Raw genomic sequence first — 15,000 nt, forward strand, 5'->3', positions numbered from 1 at the left:
GTGTGTGTATGTGTGTGCGTTTTTTTCTTGTGTGTGTGTTTGTGTGTGTGTGTGTGTGCGTTTTTTTTTCTTGTGTGTGTGTGTATGTGTGTGTTTTTTTTTTTTGCGCGTGTGTGTGTGTATGTGTGTGTGTGTGTGTGTACATCTGTGTGTACAGGAAATCCGTTATTCGAACCAATTTCGTTTCCGCGTATGATATATAGATACTCCACTTATCTGGAATTTTATCAGGAAGTGAATCACTATGCCGCTAATTCATATTTAACCATTTAATTCAAATATTTTTTGATATATGATGAGGATAGGTATCATTATCATCCTTACATCCTTCATTATTGCATCTTATCATGATATAATAACGATCGGAGAAATTATAAATGAGAAGATACACCTACACGCATAACGGAAAGTGTGGTTAGTATTTATATGGTCGTGGTGTGGTTGACTGACATAGGATAGAATAAATACGGGTTAGGGGTCGTGTGTGTGTGTGTGTGTGTGTGTGTGTGTGTGTGTGTGTGTGTGTGTGTGTGTATATATATACATATATATATAAACATATATACACATACAGCCAGCCAACCAGCCATTAAAAGACCCCTGCGCAACCAACATACACAGAGCAAATAAGCAAAACGAACCCCGAACCCTCGTAGAACCCCAACCGAACCCTCGTAGAACCCCAACCGAACCCTCGTAGAACCCCGACCGAACCCTCGCAGAACCCCGACCGAACCCTCGTAGAACTTATAACACTTCGCTTTTGTTCTTCCTGGACGGAGAAGCGCTCCGGTCATGCATATATTCATCACGGGGCCTTCTTGGTCCCGGGAATGGCTCTGGAAGCCTAGTTCTTGAGGGAGTCATACAGGTGAGAAATGCCTTAAGAGAGACGCGAGAGTAACTGAGGGGAGACGAAGAGAGGGGAGATGAGAGGGGATGGAAGGAAGGGAGGAAGGGAGGGAGGTAGGAAGGGAGTGGAGGGGAGAGGGGTGGGGAGGGAGTGAGGAAGGGGTGGGGAGGGAAGGTGTGAGGAAGGCGTGTGAGGGAGGGGGGGAGAGGAAGGAGTGAGGAAGGGGAGGGGGAGGGAAGGAGAAAAAGAAGAAGGAAGGAAAGGGAAGAGTGAAGAAGGAAAGGGAAAGGGAAGAGGGAAGGGGAGGGGAAGAGTAGAAGAAAGATAAAGGAAGGGAAAGAGGGGAAGGGGAAGAGTGAAGAAGGAGAGAGAAGGAAAGGGAAAGAGGGGAAGGGGAAGAGTGAAGAAGGAGAGAGAAGGAGGGAAAGAGGGGAAAGGGAAGAGTGAAGAAGGAGAGGGAAGGGGAAGGGAAGAGTGGTAGAGGGATAGAAGAAGAATGGAAGGTAAAAGCTAGAAATGGGGGTAGGGAAAGAACAGGGGGAGAAGCAAGAGGCAAGAGGAAGCCGAAAGAACAGAGAGAAGGAGAAAGGAGAAAGGACGACCATTGAGGGGGGAGGAGAAGGGGAGAAGGAGGGAGGGGGGGGATGACCCTCCCTCTCTCCCATCCACTGGGTCTTAGAATTTGGAATGTCCTGTTGCTTTTGCCTCGCTTGGTTAAATATGTATATGTATATGTTGTTGCTGTTGCTGTGAGTGAAATGGGGATTGATGGAGTGCAATTTATCATCACCATCATCATCGTTATTATTTGTTTATTGTTATCATTATTATCCTCACTATTATTATCATGATTATTTTTATCATTATGATTTTTATTATTGTTATTATTATTGCCACTATCATTATCATTATTGTGATTATTATGATCATTATCATTATTGTGATTATTATCTTCATTATCATTACTATTGTTATTGTTGTTCTTATCATTATTATTGTCATCATCATTATCATTACCATCATCATTGTCATTATCATCATTATCATGATCATTGATATGATCATTATTATCAACATTATAGGTATCATTGTTAACATTATTGTTATGGTTGTTGTTATTATCATTATTCATCATTATCATTGCAATTATTTTTGTTATTATCAGTATGAATGTATATCCTACAGCCTAAGAGGTTTATATTTACTTATCTATTTTCTTATAAAGAAAAAATACATACCACTCTAAATACCTTTCCCAGTTTTTATATACTTTCCTCCACGTCTCTCTCTCTCTCTTTCTCTTTCCATCTCCCTTTTGCTCTCGTTCTCCCCTTTCCTATCGTTCTCCCTTTCCCTTACCCTCCCCCTCCCCCTCCCCCCCCTCTCTCTCTCTCACTCATTCCCAGAGATTCTTCGTCTCTCCTCCCTCACCCTCTCCCTCTACCTCTCTCTCTCTCACTCCCAGAGATTCTTCATCTCTCCTTCTCTCCCTTCTCCCTCCCTCTCTCTCCCACCCTCTCCCTCTCCTTCTCTCTCTCTCACTCCAAGAGATTCTTCGTCTCTCCTTCTCCCTCCCTCTCCCTCTCTCTCCCCTTCTCTCTCTCTCACTCCCAGATATTCTTCGTCTCTCCTTCTCTCCCTTCCCCCTCTGTATCACGAGTTCTCCCTCGATGATAAACAAAGTCAGAGTTTCTCAACAATCGTGAATTACTAAATGTCTTGCTCGCACCTCGACACTGCGCAGGTTGTGTGTGTGTGTGTGTGTGTGTGTGTGTGTGTCCCTCTGCCTTTCCCTCTCCCTCTTCTTCTCTCTCTCCTACTACCTCCCCCTTTCCATCTCCTCTCCCTTTCGATCTCCGCCTCTCCTTTCCCCTCTCCCTGCCCCTTCTCTTCTCCCCTTCCTCCGTTTCCCTCTCCTCTAACCTTTTCATCCCCCCTATCCCCTCCGCCTTCCTTCCCCTCTCCTACCTTTTCCTTCCCCTACCCTCCCTCCCACGTTTCCTTCCCCTACTCCCTCCCTCCCCCTCGTTTCCTTCTCCGCCTCTTCCTCCCCCTTCCCCTTCCTTCTCTCTCTCTTCCAGTTCTGAGGTCTGCATCAAAATCTCCTTCAAGACGCTCAAACACAGACTCTGTTCTTGTAAATATTATATGCTGACTCTCCACACCCTAAACACAAGCAAAAAACGTGAGAGATGAATAAAAGAAAATATATGTTTTTGTTATTGAAGTGAGGAGGAAGGGAGTGTAGAGAGAAGTTGAGTAAGAGAGGAAGAGTGGGAGAGGATATATATATATAAAGAGAGAGAGAGAGAGACAGAGAGGGGGGGGGGGAGAGATAGAGAGAGAGAGAAAGAGAGAGACAGAGAGAGATGAGGGAGGAAGGGAAGGAGGGAGGGAGGGAGACAGAGAGAGAAAAGAAAAGACAAGAGCCAACCACCCACCTAATCACCCACCTAACCATCCAACCAAACGACCCACCCAACGACCCAACCACCCAGGCAAGACAGAGAGCCGGGTCGAGATCACCGAGTGAATTAGGTGTCAGCATCTATCAATTTCTAAAGACAGAGAGAGAAAAGAAAAGACAGAGCCTACCAACCAACCACCTACCTAACCACCCAACGACCCAACCAACCACCCACCTAACCACCCCCCCACCCACCTACCCACCCAACCACCCACCCAACGACCCAACCACCTACCTAACCACCCACCCAACCACCCAACCACCCACCCAACGACCCAACAAACCACCAAACCACCCAACGATCAAACCACCCACCCAACAAACGACCCAACCACCCACCCAACCATCCAACCACCCACCCAACCACCCAGGCAAGACAGAGAGCCGGGGCGAGATCACCGAGTGAATTAGGTGTCAGCATCTATCAATTTCTAAAGACAGAGAGAGAAAAGAAAAGACAGAGCCTACCAACCAACCACCCAACCAACGACCCAACCACCCACCTAACCACTTACCCAACCACCCACCTAACCACCTAACCACCCACCAAACGACCCAACCAACCACCCACCTAACCACCCAACAAACGACCCAACCACCCACCCAACCATCCACCCAACCACCCAGGCAAGACAGAGAGCCGGAGCGAGATCACCGAGTGAATTAGGTGTCAGCATCTATCAATTTCTAAAGCGTTGTGTCTGATCCTTCGCCAAGTTCAGAACTGCAAATGTTGTTGTAACATTGATTGAGGTCCGTGTCGGGGCGGCGCTAATAATTCATTGCTGTCCAGCGAGTTCTTGGCCAATGTTGTATGAAGTGTTTGTTTGTTTGTGTGTCTGTGTGTGTTTTTGGGAGTGGTAGTGTATGGGAGTGTTTGTGTTTGGAAGTGTTTGTGTGTGTGTTTTGGGGAGTGTTTGTGTGTGTTTGGGAGTGTGTTTGTGTGTTTTTGGAAGTGTTTGTGTTTATTATCTGTGTTTGTGTGTGGAAGTGTGTGTGTGTGTATGTCTACACGCCCTTGTGTATGTATATGCATCTACATAAAACGTACACACAAATTTACAAATAATAATCATAACCCAAAACCTTTACTTTTTTTAAATTAAACATTTCTAAAATAAACACCACTAGCCAGAAATCCACCCACCCCCCCTCCACCCCCCTCCGCCCCCCCTATGCCCCCTCATAGACCTGCAGAAGAGGAGAGGCTCGATCAGGACCCCCCCCCCTCCCCCTAACCCCTCCCTTTTCCTTCCGCCCCAGGAACCCCTCCCCCCCTCCGCCCCCAAAGGGGAGGCCCCTCCACCCCCTTCCGCCCGCCACCGAATCGCCGCCGAATCCCCGAAGCCAAAACTCACGAAACATCAGACAATCCACTTACCCATTTACGAACGCCCGCTGGTTTATGTATCGGCGCTATTACGAAATGATTCGTCGTTGTCGTAGTAACTTCCGGCGATAGGGCGATCAAATATTAAGTCGGTGTGTAAATGCGTGGAAGACATTAACAGCTCACAACGACATCTAATGTAAGATCCCATTATGGTTTTTATTATTAATAATCCCCCCCCCCCCGCCCACCTTGTTCCTTTAATAAACTTGTGTGCCGTTTTAGGATATTTTCTCCCCCTCTTTTCCTTTCCTTCCTCACTTATTGTTATTTTGTTTTCCTTTCTTTCTCTGTCTCTGTCTGTCTGTCTCTCTCTCTCCCTCTCTCTCTATATCTATCTATCTATCTATTTATATATCTATCTATCTTTTCTCTTCTCTTCTCTTTACTTCTCTCTCCTCTCCCCTTCTCTCCTTTTTTCCTTCTCTTTTTTCTCTTTCTCTCAACAATAATGATAATGATGATGATTACGATAATGATGAATATCAATAACAATAATACCTACGATGTATCAAAATTACCCATGATCTTTCAACATCTTTTCAACTTGCAACATCATCCCCACTGCTTTCATCAACTACAGTCTTAAAAAATCTCAAAAATCATTATCCCTTTTGAGAAAATAAAATAAAAATAAAAATGCCAAATCGATCATGATTTAAATTTCGGTAATTGCCTTTAATGGCGATTTTCTTTGGTCGTGTCTTTGTTTGTTTTGTTTTGCATCTCCTTCTCTTGTGTTTGAGGTTTTATTGGTTGTTTTAAGAAATGAGTTCATGTTATTTGTGTTTTTTGTTTCATCTCTTCACTCTTACTATCTTCCCTTCTTCTCCTATCCTCTTCCCCGTCCATTCCTGTTCTTTTCTTTTCTTCACTCTCCTTATCTCCCTTCTCTTCCTCCCCTCCCTCCCCTAACTCCCCCTCCCCCAACCACCTCCTCCCCAACCACCCCCAACCACCCTTCCCACCCCACCCACCCCCATTACCCCCTCACCCCATCCTCTCCCTCCCCCCACACCCCACCCACCTCCATCCTCCTCTTCCCCCCCCCCTCCCCCACCACTTCCTCTTCCTCTCCCTAGCGACGGCGCGAGCGAAGCAATAATTAGTACGAGACGCCTTCTGCGAGACGACCCGGAGAGCAGCGTCATAACCCTGAATTAATGAGGCGGGTCAGGTTCCTTAGGAGGCGAGGCCGACCCCGGGTTCTGATCATTTATTCGTCCGGCCGTCAGTCTCCTCGTATCTCCCCCCCCCCCGTCATCTCCCCCCCCCCCCCCCCACCCCCCATCCTCCACTCTTCATGTTCTATCATCTGTCTGTTTGTCTGCCTGTCTCTCGCTTTCTTCCTCTTTCTACCTGTCTCTTTCTCTCTCTGTCTCTCTCTCTCTCTCTCTCTCTCTCTCTCTCTCTCTCTCTCTCTCTCTCTCTCTCTCTCTCTCTCTCTCTCTCTCTCTCTCTCTCTCTCCTTCTCCTTCTCCTTCTTCTCTCTCTCTCTCTCTCTCCCTCCTTCTATCCCTCTTTCTCTCTTAATTCTATTGACATCATAATTATATTCATCACAGTCATCATCTACATCAATAATCTTCATAACCAACTAGATTAATCATATTCACAATCATAATTACAAGAATGATATAATATGCAAGATGATGTACAATATTTACCTCTCTATCTAATGAATGCTGGCGAGAGTTGCCTATTCATTCATTTCTTTACTCATTTGATTATTCTTTGATATCAGTCTATGGATTCGCGTATGCAGTTCCGTATCTTTTTTTTCTTTTCTTAATAAATTTATCTAATTGTCACTGCCATTCTCTTCTCTTTTATTCCATCGCTATCTTTATCTATACATTTTAGTTTATCTCTTTTATATCTTCCTTTTATTATTTTCCTCTTTTTTTTTCTCTCTTTTCCTTAGGGCTACTTTCCTTCTTTCCTTGAAATCTTTCCCCGAGAGAGAGAGAGAGAGAGAGAGAGAAAAAGAGAGAGAGAGAGAGAGAGAGAGAGAAGAACGAGAGAGAGAAGAACGAGAGAGAGAAGAACGAGAGAGAGAGGAAGAGAGAGAGAAAGAAAGAGAAAAAGAGAGAAAGACTGAAAACGACCAAACACCTTTTCAATCCGTCAAAGTTTCTAACCCAAAAAATTGAAAATAAACAATAAACAAACAAAAAAAGACATCAATAAATCAACAAAGACACAAACAACCCTCGCCCTCTAACACACTCTAAACTCTATTTCTAAAAAAAAAAAAAAAAAAAGAGAGAGAGAAACTAACACTCACGCCCACCTGAACACGCCCACTAATCAAAGGTACACGCCCCTCACCGCTCTTTTAGAGACATAAGGCGACACCCAGTAGACATGACACATAGGTTGAAACAGAAGAAAAATGACACATGCTAACAACCTTGGCGGATTTCTGTGGGCTGTTGATTCGTCTTTTGATATTCTTTGGGTGGGGGGTGGGCGGTTGGGGGTGGGGGTGGTGGGGCTTTGAGGGAGGTTGTGGGTGTAGGTAGGTGTGTTTGCTTTGGGGTTTTGTTATTGTCGTTTATTTTTTTATTTTTTTTCTCAACCTCCCTCCCTCCCTCACTCCCTCCCTCCTTCACTCCCTCCCTCCTCCTTCCCTCCCTCCCTTCTCCCATCCTCCATCCCTCCCCCCTCCCTCCTTACCTCCCTCCTTCCCGTCTCCTCCCTCCCTCCTCCCTCCCTCCATCCCACCCACCATCCCTCCCTCCATCCTCCATCCCTTCTCCCTCCCTCCCTCCTCCCTCCCACCCCACCCTTCTCACCCCCCCACCCATCCCCTTCTCCCCCCCACCCATCCCACCCACCAACCCACCCATCCCACCCACCCTCACCCTCTCCCTCTCACCTTCCGCCTCCTTACCTCCGTCTTCTCCAGCTCTCTCGGACGCGTGTTTAATTGAAGGGAACAAGGGCTTAGGGCAAGGCCGGGGAGACGACCTGCCTAAGACATCAGCGGACCTGCTCTCGATATAAATAAAGCACGGTCCCGAAGCGGAGGTTGAGCCTTGTCTTACACTTGACTCCCCCTCTGAATATTGTAAGGCTATGGGCGTCTCGCGGTCGTCGAAGGAGGAGGAGAAGGAGAAGGGAGAGAGGGAAGAGGGAGAAGGAGAGGGAGAGGGAGTGGGAGTGGGAGTGGGGGAGGGAGAAGAGGGAAAGGGAGAGGGGAAAAGGGGAAGAGGGAGTGGGAGTGGGAGAGGAAAGGGGAGAGGGAGAGGGAGTGGGAGTGGGAGGGGAAGAGGGTGGGGAAAGGAGGAGAAGGGAGTGGGAGAGGGAAAAGAGGGACGGGTGAAAAGTGAGAAGGAGAGGGAGAGGGGGGAGGAGGAGGAGGGAGTGGGAGAGGGAAAAGGGGTAAGGGTGAAGAGTGAGAAGGAGAGGGAGAGGGGGAAGGAGGAGGAGGGAGTGGGAGAGGAGAAAGGGGGAAGAGGGAGAAGAAGGAAAGAGGGAGAGAAATAAACAAAAAAGGAGAGGGAGTGAGAGAGAGAGGGTGGGGGGATAAACCAATGAGAGAGACAGAAAGCGAGACAGACAGATAGACAGAGACAAAAACATAGAAAGAGGGAGAGGCAAGACGGGGAAGGTAGATGAAAGAGAGAGAGAGAGAGATAGAAGGAGAGAGAGAGAGAGAGAGACAGCGAGAGAGAGAGAGAGAAAGAAGGAGAGAGAGAGAGAGAAAGAGAGAGAATAAAGAAGGTTGTGAGTGGCGTTCCAGCAGAGACTAAACAAGTGTCCGGAACACTTGCAATTGCACAAACCTTCTTCTTCTTCTTCTTTTTCTTTTATCTTGTTTTTCACTGCCTCTACTTTTCTCCCCTTTTTCCTCTTTTCAAAATTCCCACCCTTTTAGATTTTCTTTTTTCTTTTCGTGTAAGCTTAGAAGCAGAAAGCGGTTCTTCTGAATTTATTCTGTCAAAACAAAATGAAAGACGAATGAATATTGAATGATTTTTCTCACAATCATCATGGGAGGAAAAAAGTGATAATCAGGTAATAATGATAAATAGATACGATAAAGAAGGGTAGTATGGATAACAAAAAGAAGTCGACAACCAAAAAATAATAATAATAAAAAAAAAAATAGGTCGGGACACCCCCCCTTCCGCCAAAAATACGGTCAATAAAAATATTCATAACTTCACCATCAATACCAACCACAAAACCACACAAAGATCGACACAACCACAGGAATTAATCCCAACCACAAAAACACCCACACAAATACAAAAATCATTGCACAAACTACCCCCAAAAAAACAACAACCGCAAAACACGACACAACCGGAAAAATCGCAACCACAACAGAACCATCATAAACAAACGAACTAAAAAAAAATAAAAAAAAGTATCGTGCACACACAAAAGCACAAACAAACACACAAACACGAAGACACGTCACAAACAGCACAGCACAGCACAGGACAAGCACAGCTCCCCCCACTCCCCACCCCCACCCCATCCACCCTCACCCCACCCCTCCCCACCCCCACCACCCTACCGGCGCGCGGTCTCGCCTAACCTCGAGGCTTTTGCAAGCTATCCATCACTATTACAGCAAACACCATAATTACTCGCTGGTAGTCCAAAGGTAAGGGGGGATGGGGGAGGAGGGGGAAGGGTGGGGGGGAGAATGAGTTAGCGTGCAGCCAAACGAAATCGATGCAAACTTGGAGGCAGAGGCAAAAGCGCGGGTTGTCTGCCTGGCGGTTCAAAGCAAGCAGTTCTAGTTCCAGTTAACCGGGGCCGCTATGCCATGAGTCAGCGAGTCAGAGTCAGCGTTTGCTTGCTTGCTTGCACAGCACAGCACGGCTCAGCAGGCAGTGTGCAGGATTTAAGGTTGTTGTTTTTTGTTGTTTTATTTCTTCTTTTTTTCTTTTTTTCTTTCCTCTTCCTCTTCTTTCTCTTTCTCCTCCTCTTCCTTCTTCTCCTTCTTTTTTTTTTCTTCTTCTTTTTCTTCTTCTTCTTCTTCTTCTTCTCCTTCTTCTTCCTCTACTCCTCCTCCTCCCCCTCCTCTTTCTCTAAATCTTTCCCCATCTATTCTTAGGCTCTCTGATGTCTGTTATCTCTAACACCCTTATTTAGAAGACCGATAACTTTGGGTGTATAATTTCTCAAAAATTTGAATTTCATTCTTTTTTTTTTTTCTCTCTCTCTCTCTAAATAGACCTTAAAGAAAAGACGATCAGATATTTCCGCTACATTTGCTATGCTTGCAGAGCGAATAATGCTTAAATGTAGCGCAAGTGAGTGGATACATCTATGTCACCCATCAATGTTAAAAAACTGCTTTGGCGCGATGGTGTGTCATGCTCATATCAGATCTTTCATAATAATAAATTCAGAAATGGCTTACGATAAAACAAAAAGAGGGGGAGAGAAAGAGAAAGAGAGAGAGTGAGAGAAGAAAAAAACATGAGAATAACTTTGATGATTCAGTATTTTTGTCTTTGTGAATTCGCTTTGTCAAGACTAACATAGAGGATTATCAGTTTTCGTAAAGATTGGTAAGCATTTGACTGAATCGTTACCAATTATGACGTAATAAGTAGATAGTTGTTGCCTCTTCTCTTGTCTCGGATTTCGTTGTGATTTTTCCTCTTTGTTGAAATGTTTTTTTTTTTTTTTTTTTTTTTTTTGTAAGGAAACTGATTTTTTTTTTTTTTTATAATGCAATCCTTGTTTTGATTCAGTTTGTGTTTATCAATATAATTAGTCACACCATCATCCTTCTCCTCCTCCTCCTCTCCTCCTTAGTCTCATTACCATGATCCTCTCCTCCTTATTCTCCTCCTCTTTCTTCTTCTTTTCCTCCTCTTTCTCCTTCTCCTCTTCATTCACTTTCTCCTTCTCATTTCCTTTATCCTAATTCTCCTTATTTCTCCCTCCTAATTTTGATTCAGTTCATCCTTCTCCTCTTCCTCCTTCTCTTCCTCATTTCCCTCATTCTAATTTTGATTCAGTTCGTGTTTATCAATATCAATAGTCACATGATGTAGCATGAATCAAATATTTTTTTCTTACTATCATATTTCTTAAAAGAAAATTATGGTAACCACACAGACCGAATCCAATCATCAGATCCAATCACAGACCGAATCCAATCCAAGGACCAAATCTTGTCTACGAATCCAATCCTCAGTCCAATCCAAGGACCAAATCTAGTCTACGAATCCAATCCAAGGACCTAATCCAATCATAAGATCCAGTCACAGACCGAATCCAAACCATCAGATCCAATCATAAACCGCATCTAATCTTCAAAACCAATCCATTCCAACCAATCACACAGATCGAATCCATCCCCCACCCCCCTTCCCCATTGACGCCGGTCTCAATAATGCACAGAAACCACGGAAGTAAAGTCAACCCCGCGCATTCTTGGGCCATGTTGGCACTTCCCCGTCTAAGTACTTCCTCTCTGCCTGCTCCCTCTCTCATGTTTCCATTTTCTCTCCACTTCCCCATCTCTCCTTCCCTCCCTTTATGTTCCTCCCTTTCTTCCATCACTCACTTTCCCCTTCCCTTCTTTCCTCGTCTTTTCTTCCGTCTCTTTCTTCCTCCTTCCACTTTCCCATTTCTTCCCTCCCACATCCATGCATCCCCTCCCTCCTTCCCTCCCACACTCACGCACCCCTACTCCCTCCATCCCTCCCACATCCATGCACCCCCTCCCTCCTGCTCCTCCCACACCCATGCACCCCTCCATCCCCTCCCTTCTTCCCTCCCACACCCATGCACCCCCTCCCTCCCTCCCACCCACATCCAAGCACCCCTCCTTCCCTCCTACACCCCTCCACCCCTCCTTCCCTCCCACACCCATGCACCCCTCCCTCCCTCCATCCCTCCCACTCCCTCCTCCGTAGCGAGACCCGCTTGCTCCATCCATGATGAAAGCAATATTAAGGCTTTTGCGGACCCGTGAGAAGCCGCTCGCCATACATTAGCCATGGCGACCACCTCCCCGCACGCCCCGTTTCCTTGTCCCGTTTATAATGAAGGGGAGAGACTGATGACTCGCCGTGTGCCAAGGGGGAGCGGTATCGGAGCCTCCGCCTTCTGCATTCTTCACGTCCCTCAAGACTGGATCGCCGTCGTCGCTGGGTTTCCTTCGTGCCCCCCCCTCCCCCCTCCAACCCCTTCCCCTCTACCCCTACCCCCCCTCCTCCTCTACTCCCTTCCTCCCCTCCTCTCCCTACCCTCTCCCCTCCTCCTACCCCCTTCCTCCCTGCCCCTATCCCTACCTCGAATTTCACATCCTTGTCGAAGTATTCTACTTCCTCCGCCTTCGCTTCGCCTTCGCCCGCATCTACAGAACGCCTCTGCTTCTTCTTCTTCTTCTTTCTTCTTCTTCTTCTTCTGCTGCTGCTTCTTTCTTCTTTTTTTTTCTTTTTCTTTTTCTTCTTCTTCTACTTCTTTCTTCTTTTTCCTTTCTTTTGCCTCTTCTGCTTCTACTTCTTATTTTTCTTTTCTTTTCTTCTTCTTCTTCTTCTGCTTTTACTTCTTTCTTCTTCTTTTTTCTTTTCTTCTTCTTCTTCTTCTTCTTCTGCTTCTACTTCTTTCTTCTTCTTTTCTTCTTCTTCTCCTTCTACTTCTCTCTTTTTGTTCTTCTTTTTCTTCCTCTTCTGCTTCTACTTCTTTCTTCTTATTTTCTTTTTCTTCTTCTTCCTCTTCTGCTTCTACTTTTCTTCTTTTTTTTTCTTTTTCGTCTTCTTCCTCTTCTGCTTCTACTTCTTTCTTCTTCTTCTTCTTTTTCTTCTTTCTTCTTCTCATTTTTCTGTTCTTCTGCTTCTTCTTCTTCTACTTTTTTGTTCACTTTCTTCTTTTTTTCTTCTTCCTTAGCTACCTCTTTTTTGTTTGTTTGTTTTATTTGTTTGTCTGATTCAAAGTTTTCTTTCTGTCTTTTCATTTGCTGTGATTTCCTCTTCTCCTTTGTGTCCCTCTCCATCCCTCCTTCCCTCCCTTCTCTTTCCATTTTCCTTCCCTCCTTCCATCTCTTCTTCTCTCCCTCCTTCCCTCGCCCTCTCCCTCCCTATTTTTCTTTTTATTTTTATTTTTCTTTCCTTCCTTTCATTTCCTTTTCTATCTTTCTTATCTTTTCCTTTCTTTCTTTTTTCTTTCTTTTCCTTTCCTCTCTCCTTTGTTTTCATTTCTTCTCGTTTTCTTTCCATTGCTTTCCATTCCTTTCCTTTCCTTTCCTCTCCTATCCTTTCCTCTTCTATCCTCTCCTTTCCTCTCCTATCCTCTCCTATCCTTTTCTCTTCTATCCTCTCCTTTCCTCTCCTATCCTTCCCTCTTCTTTCCTCTTCTCTCCTCTCTTTTCCTCTCCTTTCCTCTCCTACTCTCCTTTCCTCTCCTATCCTCTTCCTCTTCTATCCTCTCCTTTCCTCTTCTATCCTCTCCTTTCCTCTCCTCTCCTCTTCCTTTCCCCTTCCGCTTGCTTAGCCTCCCGAGGTGGTGACAGCGCCGTGGGATGAAATATGTTTGTTTGGGGGAGAAATGGTGTTTGAAATGAGAATTATGCGTTTGGTTGCATTTCCGTTTTTTTTTCTATTTTCTTTTTTTTTCTTTAATTTGATATTTGTTCTTTGTTTGTTTGGTTGTTTTCGATATTTTTTTTCAGGGGGGGAGTGTTTGCCGTCGGTGTTTTTGTTTTGTTTGTTTGTTTTGTTTTGTTGTATGTGTCTTTGGCCTTTCGTTTTTCTTTCTTTCTTAGCCTTTCGGTTTTTTTTTTCTTTTTTTTCTTTTTTTCAAATGTTCGCCCTTTCACCTTTTCCCCAATTCAAACGCGAGAGCGAAAAAAAGACCCATTTTTAACCCGCTTGTGACGCCCATTCGAACCTAAGAATTTAAGTCCCGTTTCCCTCTTGTTTGGAACGCGTTAATCATGCAAGCACTATTTCCTCAAAGGCTTTTACTTCTGGCGGGAATTTCGGATGTCACATTCTTGGAGGCATTTGCATCTTCCTTCTCGTTTTAATTCTCCTTATATATTTAGACTTATCTTATCTTCTTCTTCTTCTTCTTCTTCTTCCTCTTCTTGATCTTCTGTTGTATATATATTTTTTTTCTCTCTCGTTTTCTTGTATCCTAAACGACACGAATATCTTATTCTCTTCTGTTCGTTCTTCTTCCTCTTTCTTCTTCTCCTGTTTTTACTCTTTCTTTCTCCCCCTTCTCCTCCCCCTTTTCCTCCTTCTTTCCTCTTTCTCCCCCTTCCCCTTCCTCTTTCTCCTCCCTCTTTCTCCCCCTCCCCCTCCCTCTTTCTCTTTCCTCTTTCTCCTTCCTCTTTCTCCTTCCTCTTTCCCCTTCCTCTTTCTCCCCCTTCCCCTCCCTCTTTCTCCCCCTTTTCCTCCCTCTGTCTCCCCCTTCTCCTCCCTCATTGTCCCCCTTCCCCTCCCTCTTTCTCCCCCTTCTCCTCCCTCTTTCTCCCCTTTCTCCTCCCCCTTCCCCTCCCTCATTCGCCCCCTTCTCCTCCCTCTTTCTCCCCCTTCCCCTCCCTCATTCACCCCCTTCTCCTCCCCCTTTTCCTCCTCCTACACAACCTCTTCGACCGTCTCACTTCCTCCTCTTCCTCTCCTCTTTCTAATGAGAGATTCTTGACTCGAATTCCCTTTCTTTCCCCACGACAAGACCATGTTGCAGAAAATTCCTCTGCAAGATGTGCTGGTTCTCTTGCAAGTGCTTCCTTCCCTCTCTTCGCCAGGAGGAGGCTTAAGTATTGAAGGCTTCCTTGAGTCTTCGCTGACGCTGGTTTGGTGGTTGTTTTTCGTTTTTTTTGTTTTTTTTTTGCTTTGTCTCTTCGCTCGATGGTTGTTGTTTTCGTTTTTTCTTTGTCTGTTTCGCTCGATGGTTGTTTCTTGTTTCTTTTTTGTTTTTTATTTGTCTCTTTCGCTCGCTCGATGGTGGTTGTTTTTCGTTTTTTTGCTTTGTCTCTTTCGCTCGCTGGGTTTTGTTTTTGTTGTTGTTTTTTGTTGTTGTTTGTCTCTTTCGCTCGATGGTTGGTTGTTGTTGTTTTTCGTTTTTTTGCTTTATCTCTTTCGCTCGCTCGATGGTTGTTGTTGTTTGTTTTTCGTTTTTTTTTTGCTTTGTCTCTTTCGCTCGATGGTTCTTGTTTTTTTTTTTGTTTTTTTTTTGCTTTGTCTCTTTCGCTTGCTGGGTGTTGTTGGTTTTTTACTTTCTCTCTTTCGCTCGATGGTTCTTGTTTGTTGTTTTTTTGCTTTCTTTCGCTCGATGGTTGTTGTTGTTGTTTTCTTTGTC

At 45.1% G+C, this 15,000-nt stretch overlaps 1 protein-coding gene across 2 annotated transcripts in view; it reads right to left on the minus strand.

Annotated features, from left to right (window-relative positions):
• Nucleotides 1-15,000, minus strand: part of LOC122257977 (uncharacterized) — a 103,968-nt gene that overhangs the window by 10,093 nt on the left and 78,875 nt on the right. The window lies entirely within an intron of this gene.

This window comes from Penaeus japonicus, unplaced genomic scaffold (genome assembly GCF_977035675.1).
Source record: "Penaeus japonicus unplaced genomic scaffold, GWHDUDI00000001_assembly GWHDUDI00000003, whole genome shotgun sequence".
Lineage (NCBI taxonomy): Eukaryota > Metazoa > Arthropoda > Malacostraca > Decapoda > Penaeidae > Penaeus > Penaeus japonicus.